This window comes from Leptinotarsa decemlineata, unplaced genomic scaffold (assembly GCF_025532065.1).
Source record: "Leptinotarsa decemlineata unplaced genomic scaffold, Ldec_3_MD MMD2_tig00026375_RagTag_RagTag, whole genome shotgun sequence".
Taxonomy (NCBI): Eukaryota; Metazoa; Arthropoda; class Insecta; order Coleoptera; family Chrysomelidae; genus Leptinotarsa; species Leptinotarsa decemlineata.
The window spans coordinates 1,833,882-1,851,467 of record NW_027412711.1 but is presented as its reverse complement, the minus strand read 5'-3'; the positions used below and the strand labels follow the sequence as shown (position 1 = coordinate 1,851,467).

At 34.2% G+C, this 17,586-nt stretch overlaps 1 protein-coding gene and 1 long non-coding RNA gene across 5 annotated transcripts in view; both read right to left on the bottom strand.

Moving 5' to 3' along the window:
* Gcn5 (Gcn5 acetyltransferase) overlaps nucleotides 1-17,586 on the bottom strand; it is a 144,160-nt gene that overhangs the window by 75,624 nt on the left and 50,950 nt on the right. The gene's annotated exons all lie outside the window — the stretch shown is intronic.
* LOC141486919 (uncharacterized) lies at nucleotides 12,939-14,735 on the bottom strand. The gene is made up of 3 exons (XR_012468114.1): nucleotides 14,000-14,735; nucleotides 13,473-13,776; nucleotides 12,939-13,140 (listed from the first exon to the last, which is right to left on the bottom strand). It is a non-coding gene; the product is annotated as an uncharacterized lncRNA (long non-coding RNA).

The following is a 17,586-nucleotide window of genomic DNA, read 5'->3' as shown; positions in this document are numbered from 1 at the left end:
CTGCGTTTATGTGGAATAAACTTTCTGAGAAAGTTTTCCCAAATGGATTTTATCTCCAGCGATTCAAATCCAATGTGAATCGCTATTTTCTCACAGGCACCGTTCTGAGAGCGACTTAAAGATTTTCCTGTAGTGCTTGTGTTTTGTCCTTAAAAAAATGAGTATTATGTAGTTAGTCCTTATTTTCGTTTGTTTTCGACCTTTGTCGTCTATTATATATTTATTTTCAACGTTTTTTAAACATGGATAGATAAAATATGAGGTTAGGTTATTAATTTGAAATATGTACTGTCATGTATAATAATAATAATAATAGATTTTATTGCCCCAGACTACAAAATAGAATACAAATTCAAAATACAAACTTATATGGTAATCCGACAAAAGGCAGAGTTTGGTTTCGACGGTAAGGTGAGTTATCGAAAAGACGCGCTCTTCCACTCAACCTAGGAACAAATGATTTTCCAAAGGTTTTCTCAGATCATACCAGATCATACAGGGAAACTAAAAATTGTATGTAAGATACAGAATATAACTAAAAATTGTATGTAAGATACAAAATATATAGTTAGTAAAGATTATAATTACCATAAAGAAAAATACAATATATCAGACCACACAAACTAATCTATAATCAATTTGTCAGTTGCAATAAGAGTGGTGACTGATTTTTTAAATTCAAATGGAGAATGATTTTTTATTTCTATTGCTATACAATTATAAACCTTGGCCATACTGTAGGAAAAAGATGACTTGAAAAGAAAAAACAATAATTTTCTTACCGAGGTTTCGAATTTATTCAAATTACTCTTCAGGGGTCGAAAAGTAGTTATTTCGTGTTGATAATATCACTATTTTAAAAACCATCAGACATATTAGATACATATTTAAAAAAAATAAAAAACATTGCAACAAACAAATTTCCAAGACAACACCAACACAAAACGACATGAAACAAACGTTTGTTTTATGTCGTTTCGTGTTGGTGTTGTCTCAATAATTTAGTTGTTGCAATGTTTTTTATTAAAAAAAATGTATCTGATGTGTCTGATGGTTTTTAAAATAGTAATATTATCAACACGAAAAAACTACTTTTCGAGTCCTGAAGAAGAATTTAATAAAATTCGTAACGTCGCCGTCGGCAAGAAAAAATTGTTTTTTAAAGAAAAAATTGATCCTGTTACCCAACCAATCTAAGCCGCGCAAAGTTTGGCATTACAGATCAGCTGGATGGGAGAATTTTCAAGACCACTTCCGAAATTTCCTCTGGTTACATGTTTGTTTCAGCTCATCAGATCCATCAACTTGTGTTTCTGCAGTTACGGAAGTTATTCTATCATCCGTGGATGCATATATTCCTTTTTCAATGAAACGACCTTCTAACGGCTACCCTTGGTTCAACAAAAATTACGATCAAGCTGTCGCCTCCATAAATCTCGGCTAGCGACAGTGGCGCAAAAATGTCAGTGCCGGAAACCGAAATAGGTTTGTTAATGCTCGCAACAGCTGCAGTCTTAGGATAAATGAAAGCAAAAAACTTCACAATCAGAGAATTGGGGATAAACTGCTTGCCAATCCCAACGGGTCTACACTACACAGTCGTTTTTCTGGGAAAGGCACCACCCACTATTCCCAAACTAGAATCCACAATGCCGGAAATTACTTTTCGACAGCGTCTGGTCAGGCGAATTTTGAAACTGATCAATATTAACAAGGCGTCTGACCCTGATCGTACTTAAAAAGTGCGCAAATGAACTCGAACCAGTATTTTGCAGACTTTTCAACCTGTCTCATACGAAAGGGATTTTCCATCTTGTTGGAAGATTGCTCGCATTCAGCCTATTCCCAAAAAGGGCAAGAAAATTCTCCCAAATAACTATAGACTAGTCGATTTGCTATCAGTGATATCAGAAATTATGGAGAAAGTTGTAAACAACCATATCAATATGGCTTTCGGAAACAAGAGCTGTTGCGCTTGATATTTGAATCCGTTTGATCGTGTGTGGCATAAAGGTTTGCTTGCCAAACTTCGATGCTATGGCTTGTCAGATAATTTATGTGTATGGATCTTGAGCTTCCTGAAAGAATTTTCCCTGCAAGTCGCCGTCGATAAATACCTCTCGAAAAATTTCGTCATCAACGCTGGTGTTTCCCAGGGATCCATATCGACTCCAATCGTCTTTTAATTGTATATCAACGACTTATTGGAAAAAGCAAGAATCCAATATATTGCTTTGCTGACGACAGCAGACGACATCATATTTATTATACCTATGCTAAATTTTTGAATCCAGCAAAGTTGGACAAAATTGATCTGGCATTAATATGGCAAAATTGTATTGACATTCTGTATTATATTTATTTAGTTAACAATAATATATATAAAAAAAAGAAAAGTAAAAAGTTACAAGTAGATCAAACTTATTAACTAGAAAATTTATGTGTTTCCTTATGAAATTATTTTATTATAGAGCCCTGGTGATGGACTTAACAAAGTCCGAAACTTTGACAAAAACTAAATTATTCATCTACAAAGAATTTTTGATCCCTTTCTCATTTGAAAAAAATATTGTTATGCTTCTTCAGTTCCCAAGCTATTAAAATAAACTACATTCGAAGCAGGGATGCCATAATAATCAAAGTTAGGGAAAAAATTATATGAATTGATCAAATTGAATTTGTATTAATTGTTTTATTTTCACTGTAACTATTTTCAAATTTTGAAGTCTAATGATGACTTTACGGAAGAGATATGTTTTTTTTGCATTATTAATCTCATCTGAATTAGTCTTGGGTATAACAGAATAGACATTATTTTAAAAATTAATAACCACTTCTGATAATGTTTCCTTCAGTACATAAGAAGGTTTGTTTCAGAAAATAATAGGCTATCAGGTAACACTTGTTTGTGTTATTTTCCAAGATTAGGTTTCTGTGAATTTTTCAAAATTACCTAGATATTGTAGAATATTCAGATGTTATTTTTCAATATAAACAAAACTTTTGTAATTTACTGCATGAAATAAAGATTACCGTTTTCATATACTTATAATAAATAGAGTTTAAAAAACTAAAAAACACGCTTTTAAAGAACATCGAACTAAAAAGTTGAAAATATTTTTTTTAAATAAGCTTGAAACAATAACGAACGAAAAATGCTAGTATTATTGTGAAAAACGCGACGGGCGCTTGATATACAAGAAAAATGGCACAAAGCGCCCACGCATTTTTCACAATATTACTAATATTTTTCGTTCGTTATTGTTTTAGGCTTATAAAAATTTAAAAAAATTCAACTTTTTATTTCGATGTTCTTTAAAAGCGTGTTTTTTAAATTATATTTTATTTTTCAATTTTTAGTTTCTTATGTTATTCATACTATGACACTTTTAAACTTTTTCTAATATGTTTTGTAGTTTCTTTTTTAATTGGGTCGGTAGGTTTTATGCTTTTTTTTATATTTCTATATAATTATATATTTTACTTCTTTTATATTAATAACTTATGAATATGTTCATATCATTCAAATTCTTTTCTATATTAATTATGACGTTTTTGGCAGTTACTGCTTGAATGTATTCATACACTTATGTTTTTTAACTGAAAAATAAAGATTTATTTATTTATTTTGTTTATTCATTTATAAAAGCGTTTTTTTAGTGTTTTAAACTATATTAGTAAATAGGCTGCAAGAGTTCTGGCTCATTCCTTATGGAGATTAACATGGAAAATGGCTAAGGTTCATTCTGCAATTTTTGGTTCCTTTCAAGGTCACGCGTACGGCGGAGTCCAATCAGAGCGCTCCAAATTGTCACGTGACCCAGATGCATCGTCGCGAGTACACCACACTGGCGCCACCTATGAGTCACTAGCTGAACTATCTATTGGTTGAAGAAGAACACTGTAAACACTAGACATATGGGTGTTGTCATGCGACGCAGTATGCGCAGTTGCCGGTTTTATGATGTCTGTCAATACGGATCGGTGTCTGTGCAACTGTCAAATGTCAATGAGGGTGCAGGACGGTGTCTGTGAGGGGGAAACGTGTGACGTCATCGACGCAGGATGGAACGAGTATAGTAGCGATTTAAGCGTAGAACTCCGCCCCTCGGCCCCCTTGGTACTTCACCTAACCTATCGGCCCCCTTGGTACTCCACCTAACCTATCAGCTCCCTCGGCCCCCTTCAGTCACGTGATTTTAATTAAAAAAAGTTTATAGTTATGAGATTCGAACCTGGGTCGTCCGCGCCGTACACATTGTCCTTAGCCTCTACACCATTGTAAGATATTGAAGTTAACTGCGAATGTTGGGTATTTACAGCGTTAGTTTTGTCGGGACCGAAATTGACTCATTCATTATACTTGACAGCATTTTTATTTTTGATTTCCATAGAATGTAATTGTCATTATCATATTGAAGATAGGAAAATATACTTAGATTTGGGAAATAATTAATATTTCATGTAAAGAGGTGCATGTGTGTGTAGGAGCGAGAGGCGCGTGTGACGTAATCGATGCACAAATTTACGTGGCTTTGCGTATATTGAGAGATTCATTTGAATAATTTATCGTACAGAATTGTTTCATGTCCTGTTATCAGTAACCGCACAAAAATAGGCGCTCGATTCATCGATACAAAAGTATATGGAAACACCAAAGTTATAGAACACACAGAGTCATCTATGAGTCACTAGCTGAACTATCTATTGGTTGAAGGACACTGTAAACACTAGACTCATAAGACGGCATCTGTCAAATGTCAATACATGCCAGCATGGCAGGTTCGGCGTTGCCAGTTGTACAATAAATCAATGGTTATGGAGTAATGTAGCGTTGCCGGTTTTGGAATTAATCGTGAACGACTCGATGAAAATTGGAAGCGTGAAAGTGATATATTAATAATAATGAATCAGATTAAAGAAAAAATATGACAACCTGCGATCCGTCATTGTATACGGGGTGTCTCAAAATACATCATTGCAAACAAACATGAGGTCGAAGTGTACAGGGTGCGTCAAAATATATCATTTAAGGAAAAAAACATGTCGATTTGAAATATGATATTAATGTGTGTACAGGGCGTTTCAAAATACATCATTTAAGAAAAAAACATGTCGATTCAACAGAAGTCTAGCGTTCCAACATGTCGGAAGACTCGTATCTTTGTTAACCAAGTTAGCATCATCAGGAGAAAGAGGAGATCCAAAAGTGTCGAGAGGTTGAGCTAAGTGGACTCAACGTGAGGGCGCGAATGGGGGAGCGAAGTATTCGACAATGACATTTCAAAATACGTGGTTTTCCGTGCGTTTTCGATCGTTTTTCGTGCGTTTACGATCGTTTTTCGTGCGTTTACGATCGTTTTTCGTGCGTTTTCGACCGTTTTCCGTGCGTTCATTCGTTACCGTTTCATCGTTATTGTCGTAACGGTTTTTCGTGTTTCAATATGACAGTCATTTATCACTTAACGCGTTTCGCTAACCAAGTTAGCATCATTAGGAAATGACTAACGTACATGCTTTGTCATATGAAGATTCATTTTGCAAATTTTCAGACGCTTGAACGGAACCTTGTGGAACACCCAACCTAACTTCTGTTACAGAGTAGTGTCGGTCAGCCAATCAGAATGGAGAAATCAAATATCGCTCGATTGATTGTGCTAGATGAAATTGAACTGGAGAATGAGGGTCGAATAATAATAATAATAATAATAATAGTGATAAAACATTAAAAGCTTGAAAGTGACGTAGTCAGCGTGATAGGTGGTGGCGTGTGTGATAATGAATGAGTTATTACAAAGAATAATAGCGCAACTGTCAGAAGGGCACTGAGTTGTATATTCACTAATAATGATCGGATCGTCGCATACGGCATGTCAAATGAAAGGATAAGAAATGGAGAATTCATCGACAGAGAAAAAACAAATATGGCGTAATGAATATAATATCCAACGCCTAATGTGAAATAACATAGGAAGAATTGCAAATTCAACAAAAATCACTGAAAAAACTTGTAATTAAAAATTGTTGGGTTATGAACAACTATAAGTTTATTCCAATTGCAGAAGCTTGATTCAAAACGCAGAATTTATTGACAAAAAAATTAAAAAAATCATTGGATACTGAAACATATGATATATTTGGATTCCTTAGGGTGAGAAGGTTTCGAATCCATCAAAAAACGACCACTTCCGGTCCTCCGATTTCGATGATTTCAACATCAATGGATTCGTTTAGATGTCATGAAACATAATTAATCATTTGTCGAAGCCAAAAGGGCCTTATAACCTATTTTCATTATACTAGCAGCAACGGACCGATGTGGGTACTCATTTCAAATGATTTCATTTGTAGATTATGAAAAGTATAATATCGAGCATCTAATATGAAATAGCATAGAAAGAATTGCACATTTAAAGAAAATCATTGAACATATTTGAAATTAAAAGTTGTTGGGTTATGAACAACTACGAGTGTAATGTAATTGCAAAAGTTTTATTCAAAACACATAATTTGTTGACAAAAAAATGAAATAATCATCGTATACTGAAACATATGGTATTTTTGGATTCCTTAGGGTGAGAAGGTTTCGAATCCGTCAAAAACAGATCACTTCCGGTTTTTACTTCCGGTCGTCCGATTCCGATGATTTTGACATCATTGGATTCGTTTAGATGTCAAAAAACATAGTTAATCATTTTACGAAGCCAAAAGGACCTCATAACCTATTTTCGCTATACTAGTCGCAACAGGTCGATGTGGGTACTCATTTCAAATGATTTAATGTGTAGACTATGAAAAATATAATATCGAGCGCCTAATGTGAAACAGCATAGGAAGAATTGCAAAGAGAATCATTGAAAAAACTTCGGATCGCCACGTACATCATGTCAAATGAAAGAAGAAAAATTGCAGAATTCATCTATAAAGAAAAAACAAATATGGTGCAACATGTCAGAAGGGCACTAACCCACATCTTCATTAATGATAACTGAATCTCAACGTGCAGCAAATCAAATGAAAGGAAAACGAATGCAGAATTCATCAACAGAGAAAAAAAAACCGAGACGATGCCAAGAGGGCACAAAGTTGTATCTTCACTAATAATAGTCGCATCATCACATGTAGCACTTCAAATAAAATGGGGAAAAAAGCAGAATTCATGTGTTTGTTGCGCTATTCAAATCCAAGGTGACATGGATCAATGTCAACGCTGAATATGCATATAACAAAGACTCTTTGATTTTCTTTTGTTTCATTTCAGAATATGTCATCACTAATTTTTATATTCAAACCCAAAGTGACATTGATCACTGTCAATGTCGAATCTACATCCGGAGATATGCAGTTCTCAAAGCGACGAAACAAAGGCTCTTTGTTTCATTTTAAAATATGTCATCACTTATTTTACTATAAATACGTCATGCATGGCGAAATGAGTTAGTTGCATCCGTTGAAAGTGATACCAGTGACAAGTGCACCGATTCTGTTTGAAAGTAAGTGTTTTAGGTTTGACTCTTTCCTCAGATGAATTTATTCAAATGTAATTTAATTGAAAATTGGTGAGAATTGTTGAATCATTTGATTTCCAAAATTTTTTTCGATATATATATATATATATATATATATATATATATATATATATATATATATATATATATATATATATGTTGGATGATTTCAGTCAAATGTTTTACATGTCGTGGTTTGTTTGAGATAGTATTCGCATATATTGTGAATCAAAACATAAAGCTTTCATTTTTTATTTTTCACAGATGGATTTACAAAAGTTGAATGCAAGTTCGATCGTGAAGAGAAAGCCAAGTATCAAAGTAGCAGATTTGCCTGTGGAGATGCCGCAGAGGATATTCACTGCCAAAATCGTGAAAGGAAAATTTGGTGAGGCGGTCTTGTTAGATTTGGGAGATGAAGTATCATTTCTGCCCCACCGAGTGACGGAGGCGTATCGTCCTCACTTAGAAGAATTTTCATTAGGAAAATACGCTATTGTGTTCAAAGGGTTAATGGACATTGGGAAACCGAATCTCGTCGTTTCATTTGAAATTGTACGAAATTAAGGTTAGTACTGTTTCCAATTTTATAGGCAAAGAGTTTTTGGGTGTATACAATATTTTTCATTCGGGTCAAAAATTCTTACTCACAGATATGATCCGCATAAAGTAGTGTTTTCATACAATATATTTCCTTCACTTAGTACGTGCAGAATATGTGTTTTAAATTCTTTATTTTGAATGACACTTGATTTTTTATTTTCATTATAAGTGTAGCAATTACTTCATGAAAGACATTACCCTCTCTGTTGGCAAAAAATTTTTTTTAGTGTATGTTTTTATTGAAAAATCGAATTTATTTCAGTGTATTTTTTTATTGAAAAATCGAATTCATTTCAGAATAATACATCAACGTGTGCAGTATCAGTCAGAGTCATCTCAACAACAACATTCAAAACCGTCATAGCAACCTTTCCAGAACGAGATTCAAATCTCAGCAGTTTCCATTTTTTTCAGTCTATAGTTGCACATTATGAGGCTAGAATTTGTCGATATTCAGTGATTTGTTGGACAAACTGCATCTATTCAATATATAGGTACACAACCGTAATGAATTTGGAAGACTTTGAAGATTCATCGTGGTGTGTTCCAAAATTCAAGAAAAACACGCCGTTCTGTATGGGTCATTTCAAAGAAAATTTGTTCAGCTGCAGTCTCAATAACGTTGATATTTTATATAAATGGCTTTATAATATACTACCAAAATAAATAAAATACATATCACACACATCTTTTTTTGAAAATGAAAACTTATCTTATACAGGGAAAGTTGTCAAAAATATGCAATAACAAAAAATTATATACCAGATTTTATAGAGATGAAGAAACATCATATTGAAAGATACTAAGTTGACAAAAACAGGACATTTTAGAAATGAAGGAAATAAGTTTGTCTGTCATTTCAAATTCTGATTCGTTGGGTCGATATAACAAAAATTGGCATTTTATATCTTGAATTTTATTCAGGACATTATTATAGATGATTGACATTTGTCATTAAATTTCAAGTGTGATATTTGGAAATTCATTTCGTATTGTAGTTTTTTCGAAATTCCCATTCAAAATGGGTCTATTATGTGTAGATAACCTGAGTTTCAATTGTTCGGAGTTCTGAGTTTTTGTACATATATACATAACAAAGTAACGATACAGACAAATATGAAAAATCGTCATAAAATAATTCAAATCCATTCAAGTGAATACATGAATTGAAAGATATTTTAACCTCAACTTCGATATTCTGAAACAAAAACACACAGTATTCACAATTCCATCTTTCGTTATTCCAAGTTCATAGTCATCAAAATTGATACGATTATAATATATATAGGAATATAAAACTATCTTCAATGCACATCAAGCATTTTGTCGTAGTACGGTGACCGGGGCAAAGTTACAACTTCAGCATAATATGAATGTTTATAAATATTAGGGAAGGTCAAGATCATCAACAGGTATTAAGAAATTCATTCGGTGTCCAAAGCTTTCGGAATACAATGCAAATAATTTTCTTTATGACTATTCGTTCGATATTAAATATTATTACCTCAAAATATATCGATAGGTTAGGTGGAGTACCAAGGGGGCCGCTGGATGGAACGAGTATCGTAGTGATTTAAGCGTGTAACTCCGCCCCTCGGCCCCCTTGGTACTCCACCTAACCTATCAGCTCCCTTCAATCCCAATAAAATTGAATGTTTGGTGGTCATACAATCGGAATAATAATGGAAATATGGATAACGGGTGTTGGTCATAGAGCATCAAACACGTCTACAAAGCGTTGAAACGTTGTTTTTTCTATTTCCAAACCCCTTCTATTCAACGGATTCGAAATGATAAACAATAAATATTGTCATCTATGGTGTATCGCAACAAACATCCTCCAGAGGGCGCAACCAGTGAATTTAATGGAAACCTTTGTTACACACTACCGAGACATACTTAACTTTAGTAGATAGAAGCGTTCCGTAGCTGAGTTTTGTCTTTCTGTTACAGATATTTGGAAAATTTGAAGAAATTCAAACATTTTTCTGCAAAAAAAGCCGCTCTTCACTGACTTGTACTATATCTGATATTTTTTTGGGGTTCCACCTTCTGCTTCAATAAGTTTATTGAGGTTCAAATGAACACCAATATATCTTGGAATAATCACGTCGCTGGAATTAAAGAAATTGCACGCATCATTCGATACCTAACAAAGCATACCAGAACTTATAGTCACCGTAAGATCTCCTTTGGTATCTTCTAAACATTTCAGTTTTGAGTGAATGAATCATGTCAAATGCGACGATCCGACTATTATTAACGAAAATATGGTTCAGTACCCTTTTGGTTGCCTCTTTTGTTTTTTTCTTTGATATGCTGCACGTGACGATGCGACTTTTATTAACAAAGAAGCAGGTTAGTGCACTTCTGACATGTTGCGCCATCTTTGTTTTTCTCTGTCGATGAATTCTGCATTCGTTTCCATTTCATTTGATGTGCTGTACGTTGAGAACAAATCATTATTAACGAAAATATGGCTCATTGCCCTTCTGATATGTTACGTTGTCTTTGTTTTTTTTTCTCTATCGATGAATTCTGCATTTTTTTTCTTTTTCAGTCAATGTACTGCACGTTGAGATTCAATTGTCATTAACAGAGATGTGGCTTCGTTCCTTCCTGACATGTTGCGTCATCTTTGTTTTTTCTTTGTCGATAACATTTTGCATTCGTTTCTCTTTCATTTGATGTGCTGCACGTTAAGATCCAAATATCATGAGTGAAATTGTGACTTAATGTCTTTCTGACATGTTGCGCCATCTTTGTATTATCTCGTCAATGAATTCTGGATTTTTTGTCCTTTCATTTGACGTGCTGTAAGCGAAGATTTGATTATTATCAGCGAATATACAACTTAGTGCCCTTCTGACAGTTGCTCCATTTTTTTTTCTAATAACTCATTCATTTCCACAAATCCTCACACATTTTCTACCACGCCACCACCTCCTACGCTGACTACGTCACTTTCAAAGTTTTAATATTTTATCATTATTATTATTATTATTTTTCGACCCACATTCCCCAGTTCAATATCATCTAACACAATTATTAGACCGATATTTGATTCCTCCATTCTGATTGGCTGACCGACACCACTCTGTAACACAAGTTGAGTTTTGATGTTTTATCACTATTATTATTATTATTCGACCCACATTCTTCAGTTCAATTTCATCTAAAACAATCATTCTACTGATATTTGATTTCTCCAGTCTGATTGGCTTACGACACCACTCTGTACCAGAAGTTAGGCTGATTGTTCCTCATGGTTCGGTTCAGGAGTCTGAAAATTCGCAAAACGAACCTTCATACGACAAAGCGTGGACTTTATTCATCTCCTGATGATGCTTACTTGGTAAGCGAAACGCGTTAAGTGTTAAATGACTGTCATATTGAAATAGAAAAAAAAAACGACAATAACGACGAAACGATAACGAATAAATGCACGTAAACTGTTTGAAAACGCACGCAAAACCGTCGCACGCAAAACTGTTGAATACTTCACTTTCCCCAATTTCGAACGTTAACTCTACAATACGACTCAGCATTATTTCTGCCAAAATTCGATAGAGAAGGGTTATGGGGGGTTCCAAACGATATATTTCAAATATTGATTCACTCTGTATGTATGCGCTTATATTTCGTAGAATTTTCAATACGATTTTCACCACACTATGGCAAAATTTCCAACATGTGTGGGCTGCAAACTGAAACTCACTTTTCAAATGTAACTGAAAAAATGAATCGCAAACGTGTTATGATTTCGATATATTTTGAGGTAATAATATTTAATATCGAACGAATAGTCATAAAGAAAATTATTTGCATTGTATTCCGAAAGCTTTGGACACCGAATGAATTTCTTAATACCTGTTGATGATCTTGACCTTCCCTAATATTTATAAACATTCATATTATGCTGAAGTTGTAACTTTGCCCCGGTCACCGTACTACGACAAAATGCTTGATGTGCATTCATGCAACTGTATTTGAAGATAGTTTTATATTCCTATATATATTATAATCGTATCAATTTTGATGACTATGAACTTGGAATAACGAAAGATGGAATTGTGAATACTGTGTGTTTTTGTTTCAGAATATCGAAGTTGAGGTTAAAATATCTTTCAATTCATGTATTCACTTGAATGGATTTGAATTATTTTATGACGATTTTTCATATTTGTCTGTATCGTTACTTCGTTATGTATATATGTACAAGAACTCAGAACTCCGAACAATTGAAACTCAGGTTATCTACACATAATAGACTCGTCCGGTGGTATCTATATCAAAGGATGCTATTTTGAATGGGAATTTCGAAAAAACTACAATACGAAATGAATTTCCAAATATCACACTTGAAATTTAATGACAAATGTCAATCATCTATAATAATGTCCTGAATAAAATTCAAGATATAAAATGCCACTTTTCGTTATATCGACCCAACGAATCAGAATTTGAAATGACAGACAAATTTATTTCCTTCATTTCTAAAATGTCCTGTTTTTGTCAACTTAGTATCTTTCAATATGATGTTTCTTCATCTCTATAAAATCTGGTATATAATTTTTTGTTATTGCATATTTTTGACAACTTTCCCTGTATAAGATAAGTTTTCATTTTCAAAAAAAGATGTGTGTGATATGTATTTTATTTATTTTGGTAGTATATTATAAAGCCATTTATATAAAATATCAACGTTATTGAGACTGCAGCTGAACAAATTTCCTTTGAAATGACCCATACAGAACGGCGTGTTTTTCTTGAATTTTGGAACACACCACGATGAATCTTCAAAGTCTTCCAAATTCATTACGGTTGTGTACCTATATTTTGAATAGACGCAGTTTGTCCAACAAATCACTGAATATCGACAAATTCTAGCCTCATAATGTGCAACTATAGACTGAAAAAAATGGAAACTGCTGAGATTTGAATCTCGTTCTGGAAAGGTTGCTATGACGGTTTTGAATGTTGTTGTTGAGATGACTCTGACTGATACTGCACACGTTGATGTATTATTCTGAAATAAATTCGATTTTTCAATAAAAAAATACACTGAAATAAATTCGATTTTTCAATAAAAACATACACTAAAAAAATTTTTTTGCCAACAGAGAGGGTAATGTCTTTCATGAAGTAATTGCTACACTTATAATGAAAATAAAAAATCAAGTGTCATTCAAAATAAAGAATTTAAAACACATATTCTGCACGTACTAAGTGAAGGAAATATATTGTATGAAAACACTACTTTATGCGGATCATATCTGTGAGTAAGAATTTTTGACCCGAATGAAAAATATTGTATACACCCAAAAACTCTTTGCCTATAAAATTGGAAACAGTACTAACCTTAATTTCGTACAATTTCAAATGAAACGACAAGATTCGGTTTCCCAATGTCCATTAACCCTTTGAACACAATAGCGTATTTTCCTAATGAAAATTCTTTTAAGTGAGGACGATACGCCTCCGTCACTCGGTGGGGCAGAAATGATACTTTATCTCCCAAATCTAACAAGACCGCCTCACCAAATTTTCCTTTCACGATTTTGGCAGTGAATATCCTCTGCGGCATCTCCACAGGCAAATCTGCTACTTTGATACTTGGCTTTCTCTTCACGATCGAACTTGCATTCAACTTTTGTAAATCCATCTGTAAAAAATAAAAAATGAAAGCTTTATGTTTTGATTCACGATATATGCGAATACTATCTCAAACAAACCACGACATGTAAAACATTTGACTGAAATCATCCAACATATATATATCGAAAAAAATTTTGGAAATCAAATGATTCAACAATTCTCACCAATTTTCAATTAAATTACATTTGAATAAATTCATCTGAGGAAAGAGTCAAACCTAAAACACTTACTTTCAAATAGAATCGGTGCACTTGTCACTGGTATCACTTTCAACGGATGCAACTAACTCATTTCGCCATGCATGACGTATTTATAGTAAAATAAGTGATGACATATTTCAAAATGAAACAAAGAGCCTTTGTTTCGTCGCTTTGAGAACTGCATATCTCCGGATGTAGATTCGACATTGACAGTGATCAATGTCACTTTGGGTTTGAATATAAAAATTAGTGATGACATATTCTGAAATGAAACAAAAGAAAATCAAAGAGTCTTTGTTATATGCATATTCAGCGTTGACATTGATCCATGTCACCTTGGATTTGAATAGCGCAACAAACACATGAATTCTGCTTTTTTTCCCCATTTTATTTGAAGTGCTACATGTGATGATGCGACTATTATTAGTGAAGATACAACTTTGTGCCCTCTTGGCATCGTCTCGGTTTTTTTTTCTCTGTTGATGAATTCTGCATTCGTTTTCCTTTCATTTGATTTGCTGCACGTTGAGATTCAGTTATCATTAATGAAGATGTGGGTTAGTGTCCTTCTGACATGTTGCACCATATTTGTTTTTTCTTTATAGATGAATTCTGCAATTTTTCTTCTTTCATTTGACATGATGTACGTGGCGATCCGAAGTTTTTTCAATGATTCTCTTTGCAATTCTTCCTATGCTGTTTCACATTAGGCGCTCGATATTATATTTTTCATAGTCTACACATTAAATCATTTGAAATGAGTACCCACATCGACCTGTTGCGACTAGTATAGCGAAAATAGGTTATGAGGTACTTTTGGCTTCGTAAAATGATTAACTATGTTTTTTGACATCTAAACGAATCCAATGATGTCAAAATCATCGGAATCGGACGACCGGAAGTAAAAACCGGAAGTGATCTGTTTTTGACGGATTCGAAACCTTCTCACCCTAAGGAATCCAAAAATACCATATGTTTCAGTATACGATGATTATTTCATTTTTTTGTCAACAAATTATGTGTTTTGAATAAAACTTTTGCAATTACATTACACTCGTAGTTGTTCATAACCCAACAACTTTTAATTTCAAATATGTTCAATGATTTTCTCTAAATGTGCAATTCTTTCTATGCTATTTCATATTAGATGCTCGATATTATACTTTTCATAATCTACAAATGAAATCATTTGAAATGAGTACCCACATCGGTCCGTTGCTGCTAGTATAATGAAAATAGGTTATAAGGCCCTTTTGGCTTCGACAAATGATTAATTATGTTTCATGACATCTAAACGAATCCATTGATGTTGAAATCATCGAAATCGGAGGACCGGAAGTGGTCGTTTTTTGATGGATTCGAAACCTTCTCACCCTAAGGAATCCAAATATATCATATGTTTCAGTATCCAATGATTTTTTTAATTTTTTTGTCAATAAATTCTGCGTTTTGAATCAAGCTTCTGCAATTGGAATAAACTTATAGTTGTTCATAACCCAACAATTTTTAATTACAAGTTTTTTCAGTGATTTTTGTTAAATTTGCAATTCTTCCTATGTTATTTCACATTAGGCGTTGGATATTATATTCATTACGCCATATTTGTTTTTTCTCTGTCGATGAATTCTCAATTTTTTATCCTTTCATTTGACATGCCGTATGCGACGATCCGATCATTATTAGTAAATATACAACTCAGTGCCCTTCTGACAGTTGCGCTATTATTCTTTGTAATAACTCATTCATTATCACACACGCCACCACCTATCACGCTGACTACGTCACTTTCAAGCTTTTAATGTTTTATCACTATTATTATTATTATTATTATTCGACCCTCATTCTCCAGTTCAATTTCATCTAGCACAATCAATCGAGCGATATTTGATTTCTCCATTCTGATTGTCTGACCGACACTACTCTGTAACAGAAGTTAGGTTGGGTGTTCCACAAGGTTCCGTTCAAGAGCCTGAAAATTCGCAAAAATGAATCTTCATATGACAAAGCATGTACGTTAGTCATTTCCTAATGATGCTAACTTGGTTAGCGAAACGCGTTAAGTGATAAATGACTGTCATATTGAAACACGAAAAACCGTTACGACAATAACGATGAAACGGTAACGAATGAACGCACGGAAAACGGTCGAAAACGCACGAAAAACGATCGTAAACGCACGAAAAACGATCGAAAACGCACGGAAAACCACGTATTTTGAAATGTCATTGTCGAATACTTCGCTCCCCCATTCGCGCCCTCACGTTGAGTCCACTAAGCTCAACCTCTCGACACTTTTGGATCTCCTCTTTCTCCTGATGATGCTAACTTGGTTAACAAAGATACGAGACTTCCGACATGTTGGAACGCTAGACTTCTGTTGAATCGACATGTTTTTTTTTCTTAAATGATGTATTTTGAAACGCCCTGTATACACATTAATATCATATTTCAAATCGACATGTTTTTTTCCTTAAATGATATATTTTGACGCACCCTGTACACTTCGACCTCATGTTTGTTTTCAATGATGTATTTTGAGACACCCCGTATACAATGACGGATCGCAGGTTGTCATATTTTTTCTTTAATCTGATTCATTATTATTAATATATCACTTTCACGCTTCCAATTTTCATCGAGTCGTTCACGATTAATTCCAAAACCGGCAACGCTACATTACTCCATAACCATTGATTTATTGTACAACTGGCAACGCCGAATCTGCCATGCTGGCATGTATTGACATTTGACAGATGCCGTCTTATGAGTCTAGTGTTTACAGTGTCCTTCTTCATCCAATAGATAGTTCAGCTAGTGACTCATAGATGACTCTGTGTGTTCTATAACTTTGGTGTTTCCATATACTTTTGTATCGATGAATCGAGCGCCTATTTTTGTGCGGTTACTGATAACAGGACATGAAACAATTCTGTACGATAAATTATTCAAATGAATCTCTCAATATACGCAAAGCCACGTAAATTTGTGCATCGATTACGTCACACGCGCCTCTCGCTCTTACACACACATGCACCTCTTTACATGAAATATTAATTATTTCCCAAATCTAAGTATATTTTTCTATCTTCAATATGATAATGACAATTACATTCTATGGAAATCAAAAATAAAAATGCTGTCAAGTATAATGAATGAGTCAATTTCGGTCCCGACAAAACTAACGCTGTAAATACCCAACATTCGCAGTTAACTTCAATATCTTACAATGGTGTAGAGGCTAAGGACAATGTGTACGGCGCGGACGACCCAGGTTCGAATCTCATAACTATAAACTTTTTTTAATTAAAATCACGTGACTGAAGGGGGCCGAGGGAGCTGATAGGTTAGGTGGAGTACCAAGGGGGCCGATAGGTTAGGTGAAGTACCAAGGGGGCCGAGGGGCGGAGTTCCACGTTTAAATCGCTACTATACTCGTTCCATCCTGCGTCGATGACGTCACACGTTACAACCAATAGATAGTTCAGCTAGTGACTCATAGGTGGCGCCAGTGTGGTGTACTCGCGACGATGCATCTGGGTCACGTGACAATTTGGAGCGCTCTGATTGGTGTACCCGCCATTCTCTGCCGTACGCGTGACCTTGAAAGGAACCAAAAA